This window comes from Dermacentor variabilis, chromosome 6, assembly GCF_050947875.1.
Source record: "Dermacentor variabilis isolate Ectoservices chromosome 6, ASM5094787v1, whole genome shotgun sequence".
In the NCBI taxonomy this organism is placed as follows: Eukaryota; Metazoa; Arthropoda; class Arachnida; order Ixodida; family Ixodidae; genus Dermacentor; species Dermacentor variabilis.
This window is the reverse complement of record NC_134573.1, coordinates 80,285,009-80,302,923: the sequence shown is the minus strand read 5'-3', so window position 1 is coordinate 80,302,923 and position 17,915 is coordinate 80,285,009. Positions and strand designations below refer to the sequence as shown.

Here is a 17,915-nt window from a genome sequence, read left to right as displayed (position 1 = left end):
AGAAATGCTACCAGGATGAAGCATTGATAGCGATAGCAGGTTAAAAAAATATGATTCAACACACTCGTCGGAATCTACACTGTACAAAGGCTTGTTGAATTGTTTCAAATAAATCCTATGGTATGTTAGACAGTATGGACACAAATTTATTTCCACCAACGCACAACTAACATTTCAGTTTCCCCTTCTCAGATTTCGCTACTGAGTAACATGTTTGTAGCTGTCCCGTATTCAGTGCTGCGCTTTTTAGCATATTCAGAAAGGGTCTGCCAGCAAAGAAGCTTGTTCCTGGCTTTGAGAATATTGTGTTGTGATATCGTGCTGATATGAATACTCGCATTACGAAAGTGAATATAACTAATGCATCTGGGTCATGGAAATTTTTGGTAGATGAGTGCGTCATGGAAAGCGTTTCCTCAAAACTATTTTACAGGAAAAAAATTTGTTCATTACGTAACCAATAAATGAATTCTTTTGAGGGGATGAAGCGGCCGACAATATATAAATCTAGGGAAGAAATTGTTTTTTTAGCGCGAACTTGCTAGAATGTTTTCGGGCAACCTAGGAACTTATAATTGCCAAAACATTATATGTCCCATGAGGCAGAAAATCCGGCGTTATCAAGCGATGGTACCGAAATGGCGGACGGCGCAAGGAGTAAAAACGCATTAAAGAATGTTCGGATTGACGATACATTTCTGAGGGAGGCTCCTCCAAACAAAGTGATTTATTCCCTTTCAAAGGAAAATTTGGTAAATGTTGGTTTGGCTGGGACTGAAGCCCGGACCTCCGAGGAAGTTGACTAAAAGGGTGCCTAATGCGTGCGTTATTGCACACGTCAAGACCCAGCAATTTGGCTCGACAAACGCGTGGCCTAGTGCGGGCGTCGTTGGGCACGTGACGGCGCAGCCAATGAGGAGGCGGGGCTGTCATCAGCTTCTCGTATGACCTCAGCAGTGATACAGAAGCTGGTAAATGGTATAACAACGTTAACTAGTAGTAATTATGGGTAATTAATGTGAATAAAAGCGAATTCAAGTTCGTTAACGTGAATTAAGGTGAATTACAGTTAAGTGAAATAAAGTGAGAACAAGTTGGAGTAAGGTGACTTAAGGAGGAGTAAAGTGAATGAAGGTGAATAAATTTGGGTTAAGGTGCATTGATGTGAAGTTGTGAGTGTGCGAGTGTCTGGAGTGTCCATATATTTGCTATCGCAATAAAAGCGTTCGACAGAACAGAAAGGTAACTTCGTGCTCCGGTTGCGAGCTCCACGGGTCACGCGCGACTGGAAAACTTGGCCGAGATTTTCACAGCAGCATACGCTATCCGGGGACTGTGTTTTCTCGCCAAGTCCGAAGGGTGGTTCAGGACCATGTTAAAGAAAGTTCTCCTTCCCTCTTTCGTCCTCTTTTTGGCAGTGTAAAACTCAGCGCAACGTGATCATGAGATTTTAGCTATTTTTTGGATTATAAAGGCTACAATTATTTCTCTCGGTTACAAGATATCCACAGCCGCGAGAGACGTGCAATGCCTACGGCTGCATAGGCAAAGACGCGAAACGAATGCACCCTAAAGCTCTGGCACAGTCGGCTCTGCTGTGGCGCCAGGACAGTGTTCTGCCTTCCACTGCTGGCTTGAGCTTTGCACGCGGGCCTACTAGGGTTCCTCCGGCTGAGCTGCTGTGTGTACACCACAACGTCGCTCGCAAAACGCGAATGCTTACCTATGTCACGGTCTCATGCCCTTTCAAGTACGATACCCGCAACGCCGCTGGCGGCGCTAAGGCTCCACATAATGGCGGCGGGATTGTGATATCAATTCAGAGCAAACACTTAGCGAAAAGAGCCAGCACTCACGGTGCATGCGTTATGCCCTCCGAAGTGAAACGAAAACAGGCAGCGTTTGCATCTTAAAAGTGAGCTTTCTGTTGCGCTTCAAGCAATGTATGCACCGCGTTGTGGAATACAACGCAACTGCTCAGCAGAAGCCCTAGTGGTTGTTTCCAGCAACGCTAAATACCCAGCAGCGGAAGGTAGGACAACTGTTCCGGCTCCGCCGCAGGACCGACTGAGCAAAGCATGAGGATGCGTCTATTTGGCTTCGTCGTTTTTGCAGCCACGCGCACTTCGAGGCCTAACTAACCGGTAGGGCGGCCCCTCGAATCCGTATGCGCTCGCAGAGGCCCCCAAATCCTATGCTCACATTACCAACATCTACAAGGAGACGAGACGCGTTTACCCGCCTCCCCACCCCGACCTCGAACGAGCGCAAGCCACCTTGCTTCGCAGACTGCAGACCAATTCCACTCTGTCATTCTAGTCTTCATTTAATCACTAACGGGGATTACGACCCCGTCTGTACTATGTGCGACCATGGAGTGTTCGCCACTCGGGCACACATTCTCTGGGGAGGCGAGGGTAACCCTTGCCCACAATCATTTCTGCCAGCTCCCTCCGAGGAGGGTTGGAACCAGCTGCTGACTAGAGCAGACAAGAAAACGCAACTCGCACTCGTCTCGTGGGCCCAAGACGTCGCCCCCACCTGGGAGCCACACTAGGCCTACCTTCCCTAACTTCCTACCCTACAGTGGCAAATAAAGTTGTTTCTCTCTCTCTCTCTCACCTCTGCGGCGTCTCTGGAGACCTTCCGAGTCTTCACGCGCAGGCAGCCGACGCATTGTCGACAATACTATGCAGCAATGACAACGGCTCGCACGCAGCTCGAGTGTTCATATGGACACGCGCGTTCAAAAGTTGCTCCGCACGGGACGCGTCTTTCTGAATCGTCACTTTCTCAGATATCGTCACCGAGTCAGTCTGTGTTCGATGTTGTATTCGTGTAATCAGGTTGCATGCGCCACGCGCGACTCCAGAATCAATGACGATTCATGCATAAATAATAGAGATGCGCGAATGTTTCATTTTCGTAAATAAGAATTGTAAGTATGGAATATCGAACCGAATATCGAATCCAAACGAAAAGAAAGTCTTGTTTTGCCCCCATATTTAAGCGAAGCTTTCTGTGTCTCACTGATTCGTCCGTGAACGCCGAAAACGCACTGTAGGAAAGCCAATTTACACATCTTCATAGAACACTACAGTTTAAATTCGCAGTACTGCACCAGCATCGACTGGCCGGCCGGTCAGTGCCTGATAAGGGCGCGAAGCGATGAGCTCAGCAAGAGTAGCACATGCGCACAAAGTTCACTGAAAGCGCAAGTTGCGTCCGCTAGGCATGACACCACCCCTGTCGCGATTGACTGAGCACCCGCCGCGGTTGCTCAGTGGCTATGGTGTTGGGCTGCTGAGCACGAGGTCGCGGGATCAAATCCCGGCCACGGCGGCCGCATTTCGATGGGGGCGAAATGCGAAAACACCCGTGTGCTTAGATTTAGGTGCACGTTAAAGAACACCAGGTGGTCAAAATTTCCGGAGTCCTCCACTACGGCGTGCCTCATAATCAGAAGATGGTTTTGGCACGTAAAACCCCAAATATTACTATATTGACTGAGCGTACCTGTTTATCGGAGACAGCAAGTGCGCGTGAACACGGTTAGGATCCGCAAAAAAAAATCTAAGTCCCTTTCTTCAAGAAAGATGTTTGAACGCACGCTACCCAGATGAACTGTATATATCTGCATTGCATTACTCGCGTCACGCAGTGCATTTCCGGCTGTCACCATGAGTGCCACGTGCAGCGCACGGCAGAAGAAGCTGCCCTAGGCGAACGTAAGCGCGAGCGCGATCGTGTCCCTAAGGCCGATGCCATGTATCGGCAACGGCATGCAGAAGTCATGTGGGAGACGCTTGTGTAGTCGAGCTGCCTACTGTTCATGTGACCATCAGCGTGTACATCAGACCGAACACGTCTCGTGGTCACGCGGAAACGTTCGTGGCAGAAATGAAGACCTTAAAGCCACATAGTGTGCCGTTCCTCGTGTGCGATGACTAACATCGATGTGGCGAAGGAGCATGGCAAATGGATCGAGAGTTTCATGCTAGATCGCTACTTAAAATTATCGAGTTTAAGTGCCAAAACCACTTTCTGATTATGAGGCACGCCGTAGTGGAGGACTCCGGAAATTTTGACCACGTGGGGTTCTTTGACTTGCACGTAAATGTGAGTACACGGGTGTTTTCGCATTTCGCCCCCATATCGAAATGCGGCCGCAGTGGCCGGAATTCGATCCCGCGACCTCGTGCTCAGCAGCCCAACACCATAGCCACTGAGCAACCACGGCGGGTTCTAGATCGCTACTTGTTGAAACCGAAGATGCTACAGAGACCCACGACGCAACACCGTTCCTGTATTGATATCACTTTTGCAAGCAGGCTGTGTCACGTTACAATGGCAGAACCTGTGACCGTCTACTACAGCGATCACAAAGCAATAGTATGGAAGTGTAGAGTCGGTCCGTGAAAGTGTGAGCATGTGCCTGTAATCAACAGTTACATGATCTAAAATAAATGTTATGCAACTCAACAAAATGAGTCTTCATTCAACTTCAACCTTCCGAAAATACAATCCTAAACAAGCAATCAAATCACATCGGGTCGTTCAGTATTTCTTGGGTTCGTTGCGTGGTCGTTGGCTTAGGACTTTGGTTCAGCTTGCATTGGGGGAAGCTTCGCGCTCAACCTTCTTTAAGAAAGGGGCTTTGATTTGTTTTAATATTTCTTCCCCCACTACCACAGCCTGAAAATTTGGATCCCAATGTGCCGTACAAGCATTTCCATTGACTCCTTCGTCTCTAAGACAAGCGTGGACTGGAATTGCCTTTCCGCATCAATCGCGCTCATCACCGATACAAACAACTTCAAAACCACTATAAAGAACGCTTTTAGTTAATATGCTTGTGCCTTTCTTTCTTTTTCCGACTTATTTTGTAGCACATTCAAGATATGAAGGCATGCTAAATAAATAAACGAACAAGCAAACAAATAAATAGATAAATAAATAAATATTTAAATCGGGAATCTTTATTTTGGTAAATATATGTGCCATGCTTGCACTGATTAGTGAAAAAGGACACAGCCTATTGAGACCGACAAGTAGCAAAACTTTTAAACGCACAATCGCTAATTGTCAATTCGAAAAAGTGCATAAATAACCTCTCAAGATCTTTAGAGCCTGGTTTGAACGCAGTTTTTTTAGGAATGGACAGCTACTGTTCCACTAGCTTTTCAAAAACGCTAGGTAGGTGGTTATGAAAAAATCGAAACATTTCAAAAAAGCTGCTGTGGGAATTATGCGCTGTAGACACATGTAAACGGACAAATTTCAGGAAGAACATGACAGGTTGTAGCGTGAGAATAAAATCTGCTACATAAATAGTGCGAGAAACGTTCACTTAAGAACCACAAGCAAAAATCTCAGGTTTTCCTTCACGCTTCGGCCGCAAAACCAAGAACACCACTTACATTGCCCATTTTATTTCTGCATTTCTTCAGAACCTTTAGTCTGTTTCACTTCTGATAATTATCGATCCTTTGTATAGCAGACGACAAACAGTAACCTGAATTTAACAGTCGGTTGTAGCGAAATATTTGGTCCGTTTTGGCATGCGAAAGTAATGAATAGTTAATTTTCGAATACGAATTACGAATAGCATGAGGTTTATTCTGGTAAAATGCATGTAGAGCGGTGTGTATGATATCGTGCAGAAGGAGGTCCCATAATCAAAATCTGTAGGGGGATCTCCTATAACATTTTAGGTGAAATGTAAAGCTGCTAAACAGCAAAAAGCAAGAAGAAAAGCAGTTACAATAAAATAATAGCATTGACAATTATTAATGCAATAATTGAACAAGTAGAATCGTTCAGTGACTAAACAATTCTAGTAAATAAATAAATGGTCATTATTCAGCATAAAACGACGAAGGCCAGGTTATCTAACCAGTAAAATTGCGTGATTGTTTACAAAGTTACAAATAAAATCAAGAAGCAAACATTTGAATGATTACCTGAAAAAACAGTTTTAATATTGTATTGTATTGGGTTTTATTGCGCATAAGCAACTCAGGCTATCATGCGCCAAACACATGGTATAATTTACTTCGAAAATTGGTATCCTCAGCGAAAGTCCTAATTAGAAGGCAACAGTTTCATAGTTTTATTAAAACAAAACCAACTCTTTTGGTACCGCAGTTAGCGCGGACTTTTGGAAGGGAAATATTGTTGTTGAGAGAAAAAACGCGAAATATTCGAATTCGTAAGTCTTTCCATGATAACAAATTTTAGGAATTATGGTCTGTAATTGCCCGATATGCAAATGTGTAAACGTACAGCTCAGTAACACGTGATCGGCGATTATTCCTAGTAATAACACGGATGGCTTGATTTTGGACATATTGTAAGAAAGAAGGGTTGGTGTGGTAGGTTTGGCCTAAGGAAGTTTAGGTGGCTATGAATAAATGCGCCGTATAGAGTAATCAGAGTATGTATATCAAGATAAAGGGCACTATAGCGTAAAACTGCTCCAATCTGTTTTTATTCCATTTTCCTGACGTCAAACTTACGTAACCGCCGACGCAAAGCATCGGGCGATGACCCGCAGCGTTGTCTCAACAGTCCAATCAAACGCTTTCCTCGTTTATAGGAGGTCACTATCGTTTGCTTTCAAACAAATATAATTGCCTACATTGAGCGGTTTTTCTTATCTAATTGGCGGGCTAGAGGCGAAGAGCACGCTGAAGTGGAGAGAGTTTCGATGTGCGGATGCAGCGCAGTGAAACTAGATAAGCTTCTGAGGAAGGTGCGGCCGGTGTCTGCGATTGGTCGGCTTCCCCTTAGCTGGCGGTGGCCGTTCGAACACCACGGTGGTGGGCAACGGAAGTTTAAAAATGACGCTAAAATGGATCCTCAGCAAAGAAGAATTGGCAGGGTGATGGAAGGTGCCCAAAGGGCTCGATAACGTTATACTGCCACGCAAAAAGTTTATTATACGTACATAAATCCGTGCTCTCAGGCAAGTGCGAATAGCCAGTGCCTGAGCGATCAGCAAGCAGCCAACTTTCTATTCCTTTAAGAGCGGGGCAGTATCCGGCTATTCAGAAAAAAATCACTTTTGTTCGGCATAATAATGCATCTTTAACGCCTACACGTCACTTTGACGCGAGGGGTTATCGCGGTTTCGTGAGGCCGCTTGACACGCAGGCGAAGCGGGCGCAGCCGGAAATATTTTCACAAATAGCAGAGGCCTAATGGCGAAAAGGCGCCTAATCAGATATAATTATTTATATTTTGCTCAGTCTGTTTATGCGTAATGTACACGTCATATCAGTTGGGCCGCTTTCGTAGTTTTCGTCACGTCGCGTGGCAGACAGGCGATGTGGTGGTGGCCTGAAAAGTTGTTGGCCAATCGTGGAGGGCTGATTGCAGAATTCGAATAGAAAAGTTTGGAATAGCTTTACGTTACAGCGCCCAGTATCTAGCTTTGCCTAGAATGCTAATCCCGTATGAAGTTTTTCTTTGTTCATGGATGTGTAATTTAAATTTCAGGCGTGAGTGAAGCTAGACACCAAGAAACCCACAGTGCATGGTTGTAGTGGTAAATGACATGCAAATTAATAAATATTGGCAGAACTTGCGAGTAATTGGTGCGCCTAGAACTGAAGATTACGAACTTAGGGTTGGAAATATTAATTAGAAGTTTATTTTTAGCCCACCGAGTAGATAGTAACACGACAGCGTTAAAGACCACGTGTCGCAGAAAATCCGGTGCCGGCGTCCAGCGTCGAACATCATTTAGGGAAAAAAAATATTGTCGAACCAGCCATACCCAGGACTTCAATGTGGCGTAAGAAAGCTACCGAGCTAATTGAATTTCTCGAGCTAAAATAAGTATAAAAATCGTGAAGTACGACTTGCACATAACCTACAGATAGGATAGCGTTGGATTATAATTTGAATAGACGAGAAAACATAATCCTGTTAGGCGAAAACTCAAAGGAACTACTTTTCCAGCGTTTCGCCATTCATAGATCGGCCACGGCGTCTGCCATTTGCGCGCGCCGGGGGCCACGGAGCGGCACGGCCGGTTCCTTGCAATACCTCTAATGGCGCTCGCCTCCGCAGCATCGCGGGTAATCCAAGAGGCCGCGTTTCTACCAGAAAGCCCGCCTTCGTGCATAGCGTTCACAGCCAGCGTTTTCCGGTAAACATTATGGTTACATACGCTCCAGTTGCCGGAAAGCGTGAGAAGCAGTCAGGTATCTTTGAATGTAATCGCGTTCCACTCTTAAAGGCAAAGCTTAGACGTCCTCCATCGTTTTTCTGTAAGATCAGCATTAAGGGTCGTTACGAGTTTGTTTAAACAGTTACTCGAAGATAGAAGAGTGGTGTCATTGGCATATAGGATGCACTCTGTTGGTGAAGTTAGATATTTTGTTCATCGTTCATACTGTTAAAACGGTGAAAGCAAGGTGGAAGAAGGAGAGAACGAGCCAGGGCTGCAGACCATAAATTGAGGGACTTGCCTGCTCCGCTGTCTTTTGATATAGCTTGAAAGCAACTTGTAATTATTTTTCCAATCCTTGTGCCACATTTTGGTGGAAGTGTGAGGTACATCTAGTGCAAGACGGAGCACCGAAGCGGGCCTAGCCTGGTGGCTACCACCATACCGACTGACGAAGAGGCCGCAACAACGGCGACCACGACGGTGACCACCATATGAACTGTCATATTGGCTCAGCCCCGCGATGCTGGAACGTTTACGGGTACCGACAACCTTGACGTCAATATTGGCTCCGGAAGTACGAGCATGTCCGCGAAAATAACAGGTGGCACCAGACCCTTTGCTAGCCAACATGATCTCCTACTTGAAAGCTACGGCAAGTGTCTGGTTTCAGACGCATGAAGAGGAGCTAACCAGTTGGGGGCAATGCAGGAAAATGTTCTACGACCTTTTTGGGAGGACAGTTGGACGACAAGTCGGGAAGACACAATTGCATCCTTGCTCTTTGCCGCAAGGTGGACGAGCGAATGCCGAAAGAAAAGGTAAACCATGTACTGAAGGGCATAGCAGGCGGCGCCTTTAACCCTCTCGTGTACAGGAACTTTACCAGCATCGACGACATCATAAGGGAATGCCGGCGTTTCGAAGAAGCTAAAGACCGTCGAATTGTGCATCAGTATACCCGTCTTCCAAATACAGCCGCTACATCATCGTGCGAAGATCATTCCACGCCTCAGACGACCGCGTCCGAGAAAATTGCGCGTATCGTCGGCGGGGAGATAGAGGGCGCGTCAATGGATAGCTCCCAGACGTATGCCCCTAATTATTTTCGGCCGACGGTTTCCCTCATCCAGTCATTCGCGAAGAGCTGGCAAACCTTGGTGTACTCTCCACTTGCTCCGTCAACTGATCCGACGCCTTTGCTACTGTCCTGGCTCCGCAGAACCGGTACTCCTCACGGCCCTTTCGTTACCCAATAGAACGGCGAACACCAGACGACAGGCGTATTTGTTTCAGCTGCCGACGTGTTGGCCACATTTCTCGTCACTTCCTTAACACTTGGACGCCCTCATTACGATCTGCGTTCCAACCTTACCGTACGCCGTCGGAAGAGCCTACGGAGCCATAACACCATGCTGAGGCCTCGCCACCTGCACGGTTGAGTCGTTCGCCTTCGCCATGATGCCCCCTGCCTCGACCAGCTTCGATTCGCCGTTGTCCGTCGTCCATGTACCGACGTCCGTCAGAAAACTGACGAGTACAGCTCCGAGGGGTGACGCTGCTACATCGACTTGGACTGAAATTCCTCTGCTGACCTGGCCGACGGATAGAAATTTACTTCACGTGTATATCGATGGTGTCCCTGCAATGGCTCTGATTGATACCGGCACGCACATCTCCGTCATGAGTGACCATCTTTCTAGACACCTGTCTAAAGTCATCACGCCTTCTGCATCCTGAGTTGTGCGGGTCACCGACAGAAGAACGCTCGCCGTCATAGGAATGTGCAATGCTCGTGTCAGTGGTCGCCAGTCGTCAGACCTCCGTTCCTTTCACTGTCCTTTAAGAATGTCCCCGCAACGTTATTCTATGTCTTTATTTCTATCAGCGCATTATTAATTGATTAATCCATGGTACTTGCTCACCTCGATTTGCCCTGCTCTTCTGACACTCCAAAGGAAGTTCGCAGCAGATTTTCTTCCGGACACATCCGTTTTCTCCCTCACTCTAGGACGCGCGTCCTTCTTTCGCACACCTCATTTGTGTCTGAGGGGGTTTACGTTGTCTCTACTCTTGCGGACGTCCCCTGGCCCATAGCCCCGCGCTTCCTCGCACTGTCGTCAATGTAACGAACAATTCTACGTGTCTTCCTCTTCCGAATTTCGGGCTGTGCAGTCACGTTGCACCGCAAGACATAGCCTCAGGCATGCTGTCATCTTGCGAGGACTACCACCTATCTTCCTTGACTGCTGAAACGTCGTCTCACAGTGACTCTTCCCCGTCTTCACCAGCTGTCTTATCCAACTTCCCAAGCTAGATCTCTCCTGATTAGCGCCTTAGCACTACGAGCAGTTACGTTCTTTGTTTGCCTCGTTTAGCGACATTTTTTTACTTGAATGGTCACCCTTTAGGCCCGATCTCTATTGCAGAACACATAAATAACACTGGCGACGCTCATTCGATTACCGAGTGTCCTTCCGTGAGCGACGGCTGATTCAAGCCGATGTAGAAAAGGTGCTTTATCGAGGAACAATTGAGCCATGGTCAAGCCCGTGGGCGGCTCCGGTAGCCCTAGTTAAAAAGCACAATACATAGCGTTGCTGGGTGGACTACCCGCACCTGAACAAGATAACTAGAAATGATGTTTACCCTCCCCCACGCATTGCTGACACCCTCCACTGCCTTCACGGTGCGGAATATCTTTCTTCCATCTACCTTCGTTCCGGCTACTGGCAGATTGCTGTAGACGGCGTGGCCCGTGAGAAGCCAGCCTTTGTAACACCGGACGGCCTATACCAGATCAAATTCATGCCTTTCAGCTGATTTAATGCGCCAGCCACGTTCGAACGCGTGATGGACGCACTTCTTCACAGATTCAAGTGGTCCATCTGTCTGTTACCTAGGCGACGTCATCGTTCTCACTCCTACGTTTGCCACACAGCTCCAGCGCCTTTTATTCTATCTGTATTTCGGAATGCCGTTGTCCACATTAATTCGTCTAAGTGTCACTTAGGTCTCCTCGAAATCACTATCTTTGACCAGCTTGACTACTCCGGTGTGCCCCCAGACGAGACACAGTTCGGGCTCTGCAAAATTTTCCCGTGCCGACAAGCGCCAAGGGAGTACGGAGCTTTGTGCCTCTGTGGTCATACTTCCACCGCTTCGTGCACAACTTTGCGGAAGTCTCACTGGGCTTCTCAAAGCCAATACTTCATTTTCCTGAGGCCCAGAACAAGCAAGCGCCTTCTTGAAGCTTATCTCTCTGTTGACATATCCACCTATTTTGTCGCAATTGGACCCGTCTGCTCCTACTTAAGTCCGCACTGACGCCAGTCGTCATGAAACCGGCGCCATTTTGTCTCAGCGTCAGCGAGGGCACCACCGTGTCATGGCATACGCAGGTCGTTTGCTTTCTGCAACCGAACTGAACCATTCTATCACCTAGCGGGAGTTCCTTGCACATGTCTGGGCAGTAGCGAAATTTCTCCCTCACTGTTACGGTCGGCCCTATACAGTCCTTACAGACCACCACTCGCTGCGCCGGCTTTCTTTCCTAAAGAACCCGACAAGACCCCTCGGTCGCTGGGCGCTGCGACTTCAGGTATACCCGTACACCATGGCCAACAAATTCGGTAATATACACCAAGATGCCGACTGGCTGTCACGCTATCCTGTCGACTCGCCGGATATTTTTGCGACCGACATTCCTGCTCCTGTTCTCTATCTGCTTTCGCTGACATAGCCACCGAGGAGCGCCACGACCCCTACATACGTCACGTCATGGACAAGCTCGCATCTGTGATGTCCGACCCCTCCCTTCGAATGTTTCCCCTCGAGGACGGCACTTTTTATTGGCGCGCAGCATGCACCCTAGTGGTCCTGCACTGTTGTTTGTCGTTGCTCGCAATCTGATTGCCACTATTCTCACTCAGTTGCACGATGTACCCACTGCTGGTCACCTTGGGGTCTCTCGCACGTACGGTCGTGTCCGGCACCCCTTCTTTTGGCCCGGTCTATACCGATCCGTCAGCCGCTACGTCGTTTCTTGAAAGTTATGTCAGTGCCGGAAAAAGCCACCTCTGCTCCCTGCTGGTTGCCTTCAGCTTATCGACGTGCCTCCAGAGCCAGTCTTTCGCGTTGGGCTAGACCTGTTTGAACCTTTTCCTATATCTGCTTCTGGCAACAAGCCGATTGCTGTCGCTACCGACCATGCAGCTCGGTATGCGATCACCGAATCTCTTCCAACATTCTGCGCAACAGACGTTGCTGAGTTCCTTTTACACGACATCATCCTTCCTCACGGCTCTCCTCAGGTCAACTTCTTGACCGCGGCCGGTATTTCCTCCCCAGAGTGGTGGATGACCTACTCCGTTCGTACGCCACGAAACACAAGCTCACCACTGCCTGCCATCCGCAGGCGAACGGCCTTTCTGGGCATCTTAATTGCACCATCACAGACATGCTTTCAATGTATGTTTCCGATGACCACCGTGACTGGGACAAGGCTCTCCACTTCGTCATATTCGCGTACAATTTCTCGCGCCACGAGACAGCGGGTTACTCACAATTTTATCTATTGTACGGCCGCGGTCCCGTATTACCTTTCGACACCATCCTACCCATCGCTCAAGCGTCTGCGTCGGAGTATGCCCAACAAGTCATTGCCGAGCCGAACAGGCGCGGCAAGTTGCTCATCGTCGCCTTTCTATGTCCCAGAACAGGCAGAAGATCACATATGTGTGTCGCTACCGCGATGCCAACTTCCTACCCGGGACCTTGTCCTTCTATGGCCTCCGACCCGCCGCGTCGGCCTATCGGTAAAGTCGATGTCGCGCTACGCCAGTCCTTACCGAGTCCTCCGCCAGGTGACAGATGCATCAAACGAAATCTCTCCGGTCACGACTCCCGCTTGCCATGTTCAGCCTCCCCGTAACGTCGTCCATGTTGTCGGCGTTAAACGCTACCAGTCTTTGTCCATATAAGACGCACCGGGATGGTGCTTCCACGTCAGAGGGACATATGTTACAACGCTCAAAGCCAGATGGAAGAAGGAGAGCACGAGCTTGGGCTGAAAGCGTTGACGTGAGAAACTTGCCTGCTCTGCCTGTCTTTTCTGTATACCTTGTAAATATATTTCCCCTTTTGTCTAATCATTGTGCCACAATATGCAATAAAAATAAAAGCGGCCAAGAAGTAAGCCTTGTGGAACCCCAATGTTAATTATTTTTTGTTATACAAAACGCCAGAAATGTATTCACCGTAAGAAGCAAGTTTAGAGAATAGAATATCATGAGTAATTGCATCGATAACTTTAGTGAAATGTAAAAAAAAAATGAACCAACGTAGTTGCCTTGGCCAATTTCGACTTTGAAGCAAGTTTAGAGAATAGAATATCATGAGTAATTGCATCGATAGCTTTAGTGAAATGTAAAAAAAAATGAACCAACGTAGTTGCCTTGGCCAATTTCGATTTTGGATTTATCAGTGAAATAAATAAGAGCAAGGTAACTGTGTGGATATTCGATTCGAACCTCCAAATATTCGCCCATCAATAATAATTGACGCCTCCGACCCGTTGATGTAATTTTATACGACTGACCATCGTCGCTGGTCGCTGTCATTCTGCTTTGTGTATTTGTTTTTGTAGGTACAAGTTCGCCCTGTAAAAAGTATAACACTTTTCACTACTTGTTAAAAAATTTCACGAATGCAGGCATCCGGAACACAAATTGGGGAGACTTACGAAGGCAGAAACGTGAAATTTTCCGGAGACGTTACAGTTAACATTCCCCGCATTTCTACAAAATGTCAACTTTGTCTAACGCAGAGTTCTCTCGGAATTTACGGAAACATTCTGAAAACGGCAGTATGACACGTTTGTGCACTTGCTAAATGAAATGTCAGAAAGGCTGTATTTGATCCACACGCGTTTCACTCAGCACATCACCTTGCGCTGCCATTGCCTCAAAGTTTTCTGAACTTAATCTTGGTGGCTTTTGTAGTTACGCCGGGCCAGCTGGCTAAATTTTGCGCCGCCTCTCATAACGCTCCGGGACACTTGCATACGTAATTCATTGCAAAAGCCACAATTAAACCGCACACTTTGAACTTTGCGTTCCAGTTACCAATAATATTCTTCCTAATTTCGTCAAATATAAACAAGGTGGCTTGTTAAACCAGAACACTGGGGAAACTAAGTAAAATTCTCGTATCATATACGAGAAAAATTGAAGAAATGAGGGTTCAATCATAGTTTGTAGCACTTTTATTCAAGTCAGAAGCACTAAATTTTAACCATATAGTACATTTAGGATGCATCCTGCGTTCCCTGCGTTTGAAGTTTCCGTTTTTTTGCTGTCCCTCAATGACCAGGAGAAACATCGCGGATAACGCCAGCGCGACGCGTTCTGGAACGCTTGAATAAGTTACTTTCTACAGAGGCTGTAAATACCCTGCACAGATTAAGCATTTATTTCTCAGTCTCGTAGTTCATAAAAATATGAAAACTGTTTCTAGCATATTTCCCTGAGAAGACCGGAGAAATAAACTTCATGCCTTGGACAACACATAACGGGCCTCACATAATTCAGAAATTCGCTGAAGGCGAATATTCAGTTTCATTATCAAATCACGCAAGTAATCAACACAATTCGACCTTTTGGCACACGTTAATCCTAAAGTGCGCCTTATTTCCTCAAACAAAAATGAAATTTTTCCCGTTTTTAGCCCTCTGAGGCAAGCGTAGAAACTTTTGAAGTGTTTCATATACCACTTACAAACGGGTCTGAAAGTAAGGTTTAGCAACTTTCATTTTACCCCTAAATGGCACCGACACTTCAAAACTTGCCTGCACGTTGTCCCTATGACCGTAAGGTTTGAAAACAGGCACATAACGTTTTCGAACGCTTCCAGTCGCATTAGCGGCTTCGCTGTGTAAAAAATCCCTTGCACTCGTGGTAGTGGAGCATCTGCACACGGGCACGGCAGACTTACCGGCTGCGTCGTCACCAAGCCCTGCTGCTCTCTCGACGTCCTCGTCCAGGCTTCGGGTGCGACGCGACGAATGGCGATCGGATGCTCGCGATGCCTGGGACTCGTGCCTCTCACCTTCCCCACGTACGTCGGAGAACTTGTGGCGCCCGTCGCTGCCACGTTGCCTCTTCGACTCGTCTCTGTACCCGGTTGTAGTTCGACTGCGAGAGAGCGGTACGTGGCAATGGGTGAGGGTAACGCAGGGGACGGTTGTGAATTACAGCATGCTTTCTCTCTTCTTTTCTCTGTCTGCTACCCTACTTCGAATCGATTTACGAACTCGTCGTGCTGGCAGCAACGACTTCGCCTCACTAGCTGATTGGCTAAAATGGGCGGATATTGCCTGAGCCCCGGAATTAAAGGAATGCTCTCTTGCTTAGATATCAAAGTTATTTGCCAATCTTTGTCATCTTTTTTTCACGATTGGGCGCGCTATGCCAAAGGAAAATTGAAACCCTTAACTAATGAAACTGCATCAGCGTATCATATGCACTGAGACTGAAAAGGAAGGGTCTCTTCGAGGTAATATCTATACATTTTGTGCCATCTAGGTATTCGTTTTCCAAAAGCGAGCCCGGACGAGTACAATCCACTGCATTTTGTAGAACTTTTGATTACTAAATTTGTGACCAATTTTATAAAAAAAATGCATTTTTATAACATTTTCCAGTATATGGCCGTAATATCTTCCTACTCAGCTTGATTTGTACACCACGGAAATGTATCCTGCCCTTAAGCCAGTAACTTTGACATCATTGCTCAAATCTGTGTCGTCACCCCGGATAAAAAATATGATTTCTTCAGCAGATCATGCCCCGATGTTCACAAAATGCACACTTCCACTCTAAGCCTCGAGTAAATTCAGTTGCTAAGACTAGGATAGACCTCCTACTACATATTTCAGCGCGTCGTGCGCATCTTACAATAGGGAACAGCTAGAGACACCTACAGGGACCCCTCCCTACCCGCTAGACTTACTTATTTTCGTTAAAGGCAAATATTTATTCCTCATTATATCGTATACCTCGGAGACCGGCCGCCTTTCGTCGAAGATCGCGCCGAAGGCAGTGCCTCGCCTTCGCCCAGACGTCTTGTGGCTGCGGTCGCTCCAGCCTTCCCGGTCGCCTTTCTTCCACTCGGAGGCGCGTGCCTCAAATCGGATCCTCTAGAAACGCTGTGGTCGTCGTGTCGGCTTCTTGTGGTGTGTCGCGTTTCGTCCGTTTCTTCCCGGAGAGATGTCCGGCTCGTGGACTTCGGCATGACGAACGTGGCCGAGTCGTTGGCCAAGGAGCGTCGAGGACGTGGCCTGCACGGAAGAATATCCGGTCGGACGTCGATTGGATCTTCTGCGCCGTCTGCTTCGACTGGCGCCCCCGTTTGTCGTCTCGAAACAGCTGCGCTGGTCGCGAAATCAGAGCTCGTATTCTGCTGCCTGCAAAAAGTGAACGGCGAGAACGTGGATAAGAAAATGGAACGTTGCGCTTCGATAGTCGATGCTAGGCGGCAATACCCATTAAATAATCTTAATAGGGAAGTTAGTAATAGCGCCTACTCTCACCTCTTGTCTGCGACGTGTACAATTCGTCGGCGCTAAGCACTCGCGCCCACAGAACTCGAGTCTCTTGAGACGTCGCTAGCTAGCCGAGGACAACCTGACGCAAAAGCACTCGAACAGGATGGCCGAGAAGCGTGAGCACCTGACAGGTGCAAGCGTGCAGCTCGTGGCCCGCTTCTTCTTCTGCGAACGTGGTGTGACGCCGTCTTTTTTCCTAAATTCCGAGCCCTCGTGACCAGCATCGTCTGGTGAGCAGGGCCTGACTGGCATTTCGGACTAGAAGACGCCGCCCACCTCGAACGATTTCACCGTCAGCTCATTTCTATAAAGTTCATGCCTCGTCCTCTTCTTCAGGCTTGCTTTTTCTTCTTCGGGCGTGTCCTTGCGAGTTTGTAGCTGTTGCCGTTGTTGAATTAAACTGAATATATATAAAGAAAGAATTCTAGTCACCCTATTATGAGGACGGCTAATCCATTTCGGAAAATATTAGTAATAGGTTGTAATACAGAATGCTCAAAAGGTAGGGAATACTTGTATGAGTATTCCTTCTCGTTTTTCCTCTGGTTTTAAATCGGGCCGAAACATTTTGGATATTGCAGAATGGAGTTGCTGAGCCCCACCCAATCCAATTTCAAGTGAAACTGAACCCAATGACATTGTTCGTACGTACTTCAAGACAAACGTACTGGTTCGAAACAAATCGGCTGTACCACATGGGCAGCGGTAGTATTCTGATATTGCGACAATATGCAACAATCAGATGGTAGAACGGAGACAGGAGCTGCGTACGTGTATGCTCGTAACTATGGACACCTGGCAGAAACGTTTGAAATTATGATCTCGGCCACTGACAGCTGTGCTTCGAATTTGAAAGGCTGGTAAATACGTTCCACAGAATCAGCATTTCTTATTCCACGTTGCAGTTCTGCTGTTCGCTCGTGCGACTTAACCGATAGTGGTCACGAAGAAAAGGGTCACTGCGGGAACCGGAAAACCAGCAAAACTCGGGCGCGAAGAAGACAGAGCAGGAACACAGCGAGAATTAGTAGGGAAATACCCGTTGCCAGTAGCCCTTATTCGTGTAACCATGTAACCGTGTAACCAATGCAATATTTTGGCGAAAAGTTCTTCTGATTCAACCTATTTTCACGG

General features: G+C 47.3%; 1 protein-coding gene across 1 annotated transcript in view; it reads right to left on the bottom strand.

Annotated features, from left to right (window-relative positions):
• LOC142586184 (uncharacterized) overlaps nt 1-15,358 on the bottom strand; it is a 37,568-nt gene extending 22,210 nt beyond the window's left edge. The window contains exon 1 of the mRNA XM_075697437.1: nt 15,170-15,358. The gene's annotated coding sequence lies outside the window, so the exon portion shown is untranslated. The remainder of the gene's footprint in view (nt 1-15,169) is intronic.
• Nucleotides 15,359-17,915: the final 2,557 nt, after the last annotated feature.